At 35.7% G+C, this 12,303-nt stretch overlaps 1 protein-coding gene across 4 annotated transcripts in view; it reads right to left on the bottom strand.

Moving 5' to 3' along the window:
* The window catches only part of ATRNL1 (attractin like 1), a 544,479-nt gene that overhangs the window by 480,862 nt on the left and 51,314 nt on the right, over positions 1-12,303 (bottom strand). The window lies entirely within an intron of this gene.

The following is a 12,303-nucleotide window of genomic DNA, read 5'->3' as shown; positions in this document are numbered from 1 at the left end:
GATTGCTCATTCTGATAAAATACAGTATACACTTTTATGTTTAACAGATGCTCAATGAAAAAAAAAAAATTGACAACAAGAGATGTCAGTCAAATTGAAAGCATTAGATTAGCTCAAACAATAATGATCCATTTCTGCATTCTTCTCAGAAAACATACTGTATGAGTCACAAATTGAAAGAAAGGTATAATGCATCATATTTTTAGACACTGTATAGGTCTAGAATGTGTAGCACAATACACACTGCATGTTACCTCTGGAGAGAAACTACACTATATTTGAACTAGCAAATAACATTACAGTAAATTAAGTTACAATATAGGCTATACTATATTAAATCTCAGGAATAAAAATTTGCCCTTTTCCAATGTCATTCCACATCATCTTTCAAGAAGAAAATACACTGTAAAGAGCTTTATAAAAAGAAAGATTTTAATATTTAAGTTTTTTAAAATTTTATAGATCATTCGACAAAGCTACCAAACCCCACAATTAGATATTATTTTAGAGTGTATTTTAACCAATAATTTTTGCTAAATAAGGAAATGTCAGCAAAATGCATCATTTTTAAGTTACAGGACTACTAAAATCAGAACAGCATAAATAATTATTTATTTTTCATTTGTTCTGTAGTAACCAAAATGTGATCTCTGCATCATTAGTTTCTGCTTTAGACATTGGAAGAACTTTAAAATCTTGTTTCTTAAAATCTGAATATATTCAGAACTTTGCTTAAAAAAAATAAAAAAGACAGCATATGCATGCACTATTTGCCTCTTGTCAGTGACTGTACATCATTATTGACTGGCTTTATTTCTAGATAGGGAACACTGAATTTTTAGGACACCAGTGTGTTCCACTTTAAGCATTATCAATCATGGAATTGAAAGTTTTGTCATCAGTGATGGCATACAGACAGCTAAATTATTTCTGTAATTTGATGCTGATACTAAAAGCAATGTTATGTCCCTCTCAGCCTGCCTAACTGGGATAAATCCTTCCCTCGAGCTGTTGGACATTACTACAAAGCAAAGCTGCTGAAGTCAGAATGGGCATAACCTTCTTTGGAAATTCAATTATAACAAGCTAAAAAAAAAAAAAAAAAAAAAAAAAAAAAAAAAAAAAAAGAACAAAACCACCACCAAAAAGCAAACACACCAAATAAAAAAACAACCCCTAGTCTGCATCCTAAATGTCACACAGGACATCAACTTTTTAAAAAGGTTCCAAGGAAGATCTGGAAAACTACTGGCCTACTATTCTTCTGTTTCTACCAGAGGAATCAGCAGAAACTATAAGAATGGACAGAATTAGTCAACAGATAGATAATTGCCATCTACTTTTAAAAATCAGTATAGCTTTCATAAAGAAAAGGCCTGTTTTCCAAACCTATTAATGTTCTGTGAAGAAATCAAGATGGGGTGATCCAATTGATACACTGACATGGATTTTCACAAGGCTTTTAACAAATTCCTCACCAAAGACTTTTGAGGAAACTTGACTTTTGTAGCAGGAGAATGAAGGCCTTTGCATGGCTAAATAATTGACTGTACGATATAGTAAGAAATAGTAGACAGGAGCAAATGGCCAGTTCTTAAAGAATGCAAGGTCACCTGTGGACTCCCACAAGGATTTCTGCCTATATCCAAGGTATTCCACGTACACATTAATGATCCTGAAAGAAGATGAGCAGTGAAGAAAGTTTATTGATAAAGGCAACTACTAGAGGGCAGAAAGAATAAGATCAGCCTTTGAAGAACCACAGAACAAGTTCTTGTCTGACCACGTGACTGAGCAATAAAATTACACATGAAATTCAACATAGATAAATTTTAAACTAAGTAAGCTATGGTTTAGATTGACTGAAAAGGAGATGGTCTCTTAACTAACCATCACTAGTCAGTAGCAAACTCTCATCTTAGGATAACTTATGAAAATATCACGTCAACACTCTGCAATGGTCAAAAAAAACAAGACATGTTAGGAATAGAGAACGCTGTTACCATACTGTATAAATCCATGGTTTGCTTACACTTAGAAAACTGTGTGCCCTATCAAGAAAGAAAATATAGTAGAGCTGGAGACTGTTTACAGGTGAGTAGTAAGGATGTTAAAATGAATTTAATGGCTTCTGTAATTGGAACTACTGAGCTCGCTAAGACTTTTTCACTTGGAAAAAAAGAAAATTTGGAAGTAATGATAAATGTCTATAAAATAAGTGACACAGAGGGGGTGGATATGAAAAGTCCACAGCCTCTCTGAATATAAGACAAGATTTATCAAATGCAGCTTGAAGAAGCCACATTCAAAACAAACAAGAGGAGGTAGTTCTTCATGCAAAAAGTATTAAGATCTCCTTGGCAAGGACGCTCTCCTGACAAAAGATGGTCTGGATGCAAAGGTTTACACTGAGTCATGGAGAGACTGGACAGGCATTTAGAAGAGAGCTGCTGAAGTTTACTAAATCAAATAAGTTATCTACATCAAGTTCATCATTTTGAAATATATTTTCCTGGGGCGGGGAGCCGTATTACATTTTTCCAATGTGCATTATCAATTTTTGGGCAGCTTGTTACAGTTATTTCTTATACACCAACAACCAGGCATCTAATCTGTACCGAACCAGTTGTCAACTTTTCCTAGCACTCTACAGAAGAATGATGTCCGGTAGTATTCAAATTACCTCCATTCATTAAATTATGGAGATACTAAATTCCCATTGTTCATTATACCTTCTCCCAGAAAAGATTAATGGTATTTGAATGAGATCTAATGAGAGCATGAACAATTCAGTATATTATTTCTTAAGCATTAATAATAGATACTGTAATAGAATTGTAACCTCAGCAAGATTCTGGTTTGGTAAATCACTGGAGGAAACACTTAATTTGAATCTAAAAGTGCTTAAAAATAAACAATTGATTAAGTATTCTTTGATCAGGGAAGAGCTTAGAATTATGAAAACGGTGCCTCCAGTCAGAAAATAAAAACATTTGTCTTTTATTATAGCTACCATTCTTGCACAGAAATGTAGTGGTCAATAGTGTCCCCTAGTGGCAAATACTGAATAAAACACACAAACTGCTCATGCCGATTGATTTGAGATTTTCGTTTCTGGAGACAGGGAACCGCAAGAATTCATACGGCAAATCCAAAATACGTTTAAATGACATTGACTATATTAAAATGAGGACAAGCAAAACCTTTGTTAAAAAAGTTAACAATGCAAAAATCTTAACAGTACTGTGAAGCAGCTCAGTGATTGAAAGAAGGTCACAGATAGCTTTCTTACAGTCTCAGTGCTTCACTGCAGCTCTACACTAAACGACAGGAAAAGTGAGACAGAGGAGACACACCATGTCCCCAGGTCTTCTTCTAGCATGGAGGAAGGACACATTCTAAGGAGACACACTTGAACTTAGGAGCTTGAAAGCAGCAGTTTTTCTTCAAAGAACACATCAATACCCCGTGCATGACGCACACATGCATTAAAGTGACATCAGTTGACATTGCCACCAGAAGAGGCACTCCTGGCCCCCCATTCACTGCTTACTCTTCAGCTATCATTTCTACTGGCACAAGTTTTCATATGGCTGCACTGTGACCCAGACAAGGGATTGCATAAATTTGCTTTTATTTTCAGCCAGGCTGGCTTTTAATCTGGTGGTGTTCCCTTATATGTCTCACCTTGCCCACATATGCATAGTTGTGCCAACAAAAGCAAGACTCCATGGCCAGGACTGCCTCTTCAGTGAAAGTGTAAAACATTCATGGAGTTATCACACCATGGATCAATCAGTACAAAAGTGGAATATATAGTTGAAAAAAACCCAAAGCAATAGAATAATATTGACTTCTACTGAAACATCACTTAAAGAGCAAATGCTTTTGTGTAGCTTATAAAGGCAAAGTAGCTGTAGGACTTATAAATATCATTTACAGGTTTTCCTACTTAAATACATATACCATGAAATATCACCATTATTTCAGCATAAATACATTTTTCTCTTCAGAAACATCACATTCACTAAATACATGCCTTTTGTGCAACAGAGAGCACTACAGCTGCAGAACAAAGATAATGAAAAATATTTTTTATTATTTTCTATGCAAATATGATTTTTCTCCATTTATTTAAAATTGGATTTCTTTCTTATCTTCCTAATGTGCTACTCAATCCACTGGGGGGGGGGGGGGGGAAGGGGCACCTTTAAAAACAGCAAACAACTTTATAAACCTGAATTGGAAGTCAATTATGTTATCCTCAAAGGTAGGAAAAAATTCTATAGGTTTAAAAAAGTGATTTACCCACACAACACAAAAGAAAGAATCTAATTTCTATTTATTGAGGAGTTTCATGAACTGCCAAAGTAACTATCTGTTCCAGTAGCTCAAGTCATAAGATCAATTTCCACCTAATGAGAAAACATCATCTACTGTCTTCAACCCTAATCTTTTCTGTTGGGATCACAGGAAAAAAAGCAGAAGTATTGATGTATTGAATACAAATGTCACAGTCCTGTATTTCATACAATCTAATCAAAGCATTTAAAGCATTTAAATATTAGTATTCTACATTTGTTTGATATCTGATCATTTGAGTTGAGAATTATTGATTTAACATAATTTTTCAACCACCACAAATATAAACACAGTATTACTATTCTGAAGTACACAATAAAATCTTCATATGTTAATGACTTTGAGATTATGAAAAATATTTTTTAGAAAAGAGAATATATCTGAATATACTTTCAATAAAAATTCTATTCAAAGTTACACCAAGCAGTAAATCACCTTTCTTACAGGAAAGTGATGAGATAGTAATGACGTAAAAATACAGAGTTGCTATGTAAATGAAAAGATACATGTTCAAGAACAGGGGACCAGCCTTCTAATAGTAGGTGTATTCATGTATCCCTACACTGCCACAGCACAGCTCCGCAACAGCCACACAGGATGTAATTATTTCCCCCCCTCCTGCAAATAGTCGAGCTCCAAATGAGACTTAATGGTAGGCAGAGAGATCCTGGATAGGTCTCCAGCTAAAGCAGCATGGTAGCAAGCTGTGCCAGGACTCAGCCTCCTCCGTGAATGAAACAGTCAGAAATCCTAATGCACACAAGCTGAAGCAGTTCTTGAAACACCGTCTGGTCGCTATGATTCAGTCGCATTTCCTTCCTCAGCCAGGAAGAGCGGACCATCCAAGGGCGATCTGGCTTTGGGGAATCTGCAGGGTCAGTCTGAGCAGGCAAGCCAAAAGGGCTGCACTGCCCGGCACTGGCCTTTGGTGTGTTCTACTCAACAGTGCCCTTTAACTCTTTGACTTCAGGTCTCAAACTCAGGGTCAGCTAGGCTGGCACGGAAGAATAAGGCCTGATGCCATGGCAGTCTTTACTGGAAGCACATTGCACGGAAAGCTTTCCTAATCTTTTGTGACTGTGCGCAAGTATACTCTTTGGTAGAAGCTGCGTGGGGTTTGTCATCTCAATATTATAACAGAAAAAATGTTTTGCTTCTTAGTCTCTAAAAGAAACAGGGACTTTTCAGATTAGCAGTAGCTGGCAGTACCCAATGGATTACAGATTTTGAGACTCCATGCTAATGCCAGCAGGATAATGAGCTCTACTATCTCGGCTAGCAACTTTTAGAAAACTTCACAGCTCTAATACTCAAAAGCCTCCTTTCAGTATTCAAACTAGAGGTATTGATGGCCAGTTTACCCCAATTTTTCTTCTACCAGTGTTGATATCACTGGACTTAAAGGGCTGGTCTGACTATACACCCCACAATTTTTTTATAAACAGCAACGCTGTTCCCTCCCAGCCTTCATTTTACTAGCTGGAAAAAAAACATGCTCTGTTAGTATCCTCCATAGGCCTGACCATCCTAATGCTTCTCCCTCTAAGACTGTTTCAATTTGTATTCATAAAAGTGTAGCAACAAAAATGGAGTACTAACATTTTCAAACATTTAACTGTAGATTCTGTGACTAATCATCCTACTAGTGCAGCTGACACTTTACAGCCTATAGTTCGTAGAGTATATAAAACTAAGAATATTCATATTCTAAGATAGACAAGCAAGTTTTCTTCCATGTCATCTTCCACACTTCAAGCCAAGATTATAAAACAAATTCTTAATAAACTTAGTCCCTAAATGTATAAATTTACAATTTATACTGAAGTAATTGCATCCCACACATTACTCTAACCCTTTTTTGCAGGATATTCTGGTCCTCCTTCATATTTAAAGTAACTCCCACCTTTGTATTACCAGATTTCATCAGCAGTCTTATGAGTAGATTATAAAAATTATGTAATGAGATCAGTCCCAAGATCAGTAGTACTTTAAGTAGTACTGATATCTTTCCATCCTAAGTTACCTGTTCAGCACACCCACTCACATTTCACAACTAAGAAACTCTGTTCCCTTATGTATTCCCTGACTTATTCAGTTTCAATTAGTTCCTATCATCAAATGCTGAGGTTCAGATAAAATATATTGCATTTTCTTGTCACTTTTCTTACAAGTTATTTTAGCGTGAACTACGTTGATAAATCCACATTTCAATTGTTTCACTATTCAATCACACCACATCTTCAATTATTTCCTTCCTCAAGTTATGGTCTAGAACTTTACACACTGCTGAAATCAAGATAAGTTTTGAGCTGCGTGAATCACTTTCCTCCTATTCTTCAATAAAGGTGCCACAGATAATGAACTATATTTAGTATATTTCCTTATCAGGGAGATCAGTATTATCTATCCCCTCCTCATGTTCAGGGCATGGTATTGCATTTGTTCATTAGTTTAATCAAGTGTTTGCATGTTCTACCTTACTACATTCATGTGCATGCATTTTAAATAAATATTTAGAAGGTCATAGATTTCTTTTAAGTGGATTACATTTTTCATTGAACCTCACAAATAATAGGGGACTCTCTTCCTAAATCTCATCTTAATTGCACATACAGAGCATTATCAGCCACTTTAATGCAACCAACTATTTATTGAAATGAATCCAATATATTCTACTAAACTTGCTTTCATTAATCATCAGATGACACCACAAAGGTATTTAAAACTGAAGTTGGCTCTTCATTTAACTGTGATGTTCTTTTTTTGCAATAAGGATACTTAATTTTCACACACAGAATTTTCAGACACTGAATTTCTAATTATGATAGCTATATTTTGTTTACAAATCGCACAAAGTCCTCCAAGGATGCTTGCTTGAATTACTAAATTCAATCTGAACATAAAACTGAGAACATGTTTCCAGTATATATGAAATAACCATTCACGTTAAGCCAATTCCTTCCTATGAATTCTCTATGTGCAAAATTTCCATAGACAACTCTCATTTCTATGATACACATAATGAAATTTACAAATATGGAATGCAAAAATTGGATTTTATCTTAAAATTGGAGGAGGAAAGAATTCCTTGGGTTTGTGGTTTTATGTGCATATGTAGTATTAATGCACATATATTTAACAGGACATCTCCCAGACGGTAAAACTGCCTTTTCTTCTGACTGAATTGATACTTGGACAGGAGAAAACCTGAAAATGAAAATCTAGACAAGGAGGGCATTATCACAGGGTAGAATAGTTAAGACACTTGCTTCTAATATTTTTGGGTTTTTTCTTTCCAAAAACAGGTTTGTCCAAAGCAAATGTTACATCATAGGTCCTCTTCTCTGAAAATACATACTTGTATGCTTTCTGTTCAAGAACATCCAGGCACAACAGGCCAAAATCTCAGATTTCAGACCTCTCAGCATTTGGCACAAGCTCTTTCCAGTGTTGCACTTCCACGGCCACTGCCTGACCTCACATCTCAGGCCTTCTCCATCAGTTTCAATAAACAAGCACCACACAAGCACAGCTTTGCTACATCTCAGCACTGAGGGATACGGCAGGCCAAATGAGACTATGACCTTAAAGCCTTCCACTGAAGCAGAGGGAATGAACTCAACTGTAGTTGTTGCAAATACTCTGACAAAGTAATCAAAATTTGATCACATAGAGTTAGCCTTGATTAAGAAGTAGAAAATTATGAATCATAATATATAGCACTGTTAAGTTTGAAATAGCTAACCATAGAAACCTTACCAAGAAGTTACTGGGTTTTTCTATGTTTTGTTTTTAGAAACTAAGGAGACCATCGTGGACACCAGGTATGCTGCTTAGAAATCCCCTTACCCTTCCCATCTTGATTTGAATATCAAGAATTCCAATCAGTAGAGCTAGGTAGAACTGACCAATGATTGTTTGGGGGTAAGAATATTGATAAGGTTATATAACTAACAGACCCAATCGTTATAAAGTTTAAATTTAATAGCGAGCATATTATGCATCTTTATGTAAAAGAACTTATGTAACAATGACTCAACAGCAAAAGTATATAAAAACTGATGGATTTTGATATTAAGTTGGACACGTTGGACGGAGCTATCCCCCGTGTCCCCAGCACTGCAATAAAGAAGTGCCTGCTTATCTACTTTGTGTAGATGAGTTTTTCTTCCGATCGCTAACATAGTCAGTCCTTTCAGGATAATCTAAGTTAGACACACATCGACATAGTAGTTCTGGCCATACTCAAGATGCTTTTAGAATAAACACCGTAGTAATGAGCAAGGCAAAATACTGAATTTTACACTGCAGTAGTCATAGCACTACTTTTATACTTTCATTGTTTACTTTTCTCCTTACATAAAGGCTCTTTTTTCCCCTAGAGAGATGTTATAAAATTCAAGCTGCCTGAATTGCTAATAGACATATTTCAAAGTTAATTAGTTAATTTCAGAATCTGGTCTTCTGCTACATCTCTATCTGCTAGGAGCAGCTCTGTAGGGGGAAACAACTAACTATACACATTCCAGAATTTTTATTGGTCTTTTAACTTTGGACTAGATCTGATCCCTAGGACTGAATGCCTGTTTGTGGCTGGTGTGCGTTAAGTGTAACCCTGGAGCTCATCTTCTGATGTAGTTCCATCTAAAAGAAATGCAGTTCCTGTGTTTTCAAACCACCTCATAATGTAATCCAAAACACAGTACACTTGGAGGATCAGATTTGCTTTGAAGGTACGCTGCTGACCCTTTTAAAGACCAGTATAAATGCACCCTGTAATTCTTCCCTAGTAGATCCCCTTTTTGCTTGCAGTACTGATGTTCAATCATGAAAGTACCAATAAAGTGTCTCTTAAATGCAATAGTGTCTTCAGCTCTCCCCTCCCTCCACCCCCGCCCTGTCTGCACCCAGTACAAAAGGTATCAGCACCAAGAGCATCCCCACATCACCCTGGACAATGGAGAGGAAGCACACTGTGCCTGTGCTGGGGCTCTCAGCGACAACTCCCACTAAGCATTAGTCACCACTAACTCCTTAATCTCCCCATCACAAGATTGTTTCCTAGTGAGCATATCAATTTTGTGGCATGACTTGAGGTCTTGCTGGTATTTACACCCCTCCCTAAAGTGCTGATCCCCAAGATGGGCACTATAATCCAATGTTCTCTCTCAAATGCCTGTCACATAGAAAGGGTCACTTCCTCTCTACTCAAAATTCCTCATGTGTAAACTATTACCTACAGTGATTTGCAAGTTTTCTAACGATCGCTGCTATCCAAGACAGCCTTTCTTTTGCTGACACAGCCTGCAGCCATTGTTCCCAGATCACTTTACATTAAGTGATATTAAGACAATTTGCTACACTGTGACTTTAAACTGGATGATTTATAGCTCTTTAAAATGAAACTATCTTCCTTTATTTACCACACAGTGAATCTGATTGTCTTACCTGAAAATTTTACCAGGAAAAATTATATGTAATAATAGAAACCTATTATAAAAATGTTGTTTAACACCAGACAAAAACTGGTCACTGGAAAATTCTCCAATTAAGCACTTAGCTACTGCATATTTTACAGGTAGCTATATTTTTATTTCCTTCTGTAAAAGAGTTTTCAACCTCTTTAATATGTGGCAGGCTAGTTATTTCCTTTACATGCCATTAAATCAAGCACCTTGTAGAAATCAAAGAACATCTCTATCAACAAGACCTGTAATATTACTTTTGAAAAGCATACAACACATTCATAGTAGTTAGCAATATTTTCAGCATGTCCAAATATAGTCCATTTAACCCTTTTAAAAATGTGGAACTCTTTACAATCCTTCCAGTTATCCTGAATTTTTAAACCTGTTACAGCACGTAGCTGTTTTGAAATCTCTTCTGCTCATTTACAGCCTGAGACAATCCAAGACAAGGTGTTCCTGGTATCAAAGAGAATTTGCTGGCTGCAAATGTATATTTGGCAAAAGGTTTCTACAACAACCTTTTTCTACTTCCTCAACAGGTCAAACTGTGGAAGAGCCACCACTTTTGTTTCAGCCAAGTCCCCATTTCTTTTTTACCTGTGCCTAGCAAAGAAAAAGAGAGCAAGTTGGTAGTTTTAAGGCATCTTTTTTTCCTCCCTCAGTTAAATCCCCAGCCTTTATCAGCAGACATCAACACATTCTGCTTTAGAATATCAAGACAGGTTAGCCAGTAATGGGACAGCATAATATGATGTAGTACTCAAAACTAATCGTTCTTCAAGAAAAACTTCAGCCTGCTTTATGTTGCCTGAATATTTTAAATTAACGAGATTTAAAGTAAATACTAAATTTTCTTCCTATATGTACTTCTGAAACAAGCAATCTCAGAAACATTTAACAATTAAACATTATTAGCATTATTAAAAATAATAATTTTATTTTGAAGAAAAAGTACATTTAACAAGTACATTTTTTAAATGTACTTTTTGTTAAAAAATAAAATTATTATTATTATTATCATTATTAAATTATTTGCTTTCCAGGTCTAGAAGATTTTATTGTCATGGCTTTATTCTATGTTCATAAGACTAGCAGCTAACTGCTAATATCTACAAGATCCTTCTTCCACAAAATGTGTCCAATAACGAGAGGACCCTGGGTTTTTTACTCAAAACAATTACTCTATCCCAAAGAATACTGTATTCTCTTTCCTCAGAATACTTGTTTTAAACGAGAAATTTTCTGCAGAGCTGCTCCTTCCACAGCATCCACAAGATGTCACCATTGTAAAAGAAAGAAAACCCATGCGTTGTAAAATATGAGGCCTTTTTTGAGTTCTGAACCATGGATTTTATTTATTGCACATCTCAATCAATGCAGTCCAATAATTTGTATTTAATATAGGGACTAAACACACTCAAAAAAAGTCAAATGTGAAAAACATAGAAATCAAGACCCTACTTTAGCCACTTGCTTTGAATTACCAAACAAAACAAAATTTGGCAGACAGCAAGAGTAGTAAGATAAGTAGAAACATTTATTATTCTAGCATTGTAAATAACCCACATAGAAGACAATCTCAGTTTAGAAACTATAGAATATATAGATGCAAATAAATAAATAGGACAGAAGCAAGTAGTCCCCCAGAGAGCTTAAGGAAAGTTTGGTATTGTTTTCCATTTAATAAAGAAAAACAATTATGTATCCAAGCCAGCTCATCTGTCACAGAATAAAAAAATTCAATTAATTGAAATCTATGCAGGTTTGGTGAAAATCCAAGCAAAGCAAATTATCTCCATATAATCCTACTCACTGTAGGAAAGAATAGGAAGCTAGTATGCACAGAAATGCTAAATGAAAAGTAGGTACTAACTCTGAAAGTTAGACTTCTAATTTTATTTTGTGCTCAAAACTTCTAATGAAGATTATACCACTGTAGAGGAAGGTATAGTCTAAAAAGTGCTTCCAAAGTTTTGTGACTTTTCCCCATTTTGTGAATAGTGAGCTGAAGATGCAAGTAATCAACATGCAAATAAAAGGGGGATATTCTTGCTGCAAGTTCTATTCACAACTTCCTTACAGAGATTAAGCTTTCAGGATTTTTTTTGTGCACTACAATCACAGAAGGTTGTAAAGGACTCAGTAACAAGTCTGCACTGCTTCCATCCAATGACCATATTGCTAACCCACTTCCTTTCTGTGGGTGCACTGACTGCCTTTTAATGAACAACTTCATTAATTATTAAGAAAAGAAATGTATTAAATCTCATGGTGTCTTTGGTCTAATAGGTGTGACAGCTAATAGGAGTAAGTCATTTCCTTTGACATGCAAAAAGAAACAGCAATAAAACAGAAGTAGAGGCAGGAAGTAAAGGGAACAGGGCATATGAGCTAAGTAATCTGGAGGTATTTTAATGTTTCTTTTAAGTGAAGAATGGCAGTTTCAATGCATAGCAAGCTAACCCAACTGAGA

This window comes from Accipiter gentilis, chromosome 9 (genome assembly GCF_929443795.1).
Source record: "Accipiter gentilis chromosome 9, bAccGen1.1, whole genome shotgun sequence".
Lineage (NCBI taxonomy): Eukaryota > Metazoa > Chordata > Aves > Accipitriformes > Accipitridae > Astur > Astur gentilis.
Note: the sequence above shows the minus strand (reverse complement) of the source record. Positions and strands in the feature narration are given on the sequence as shown.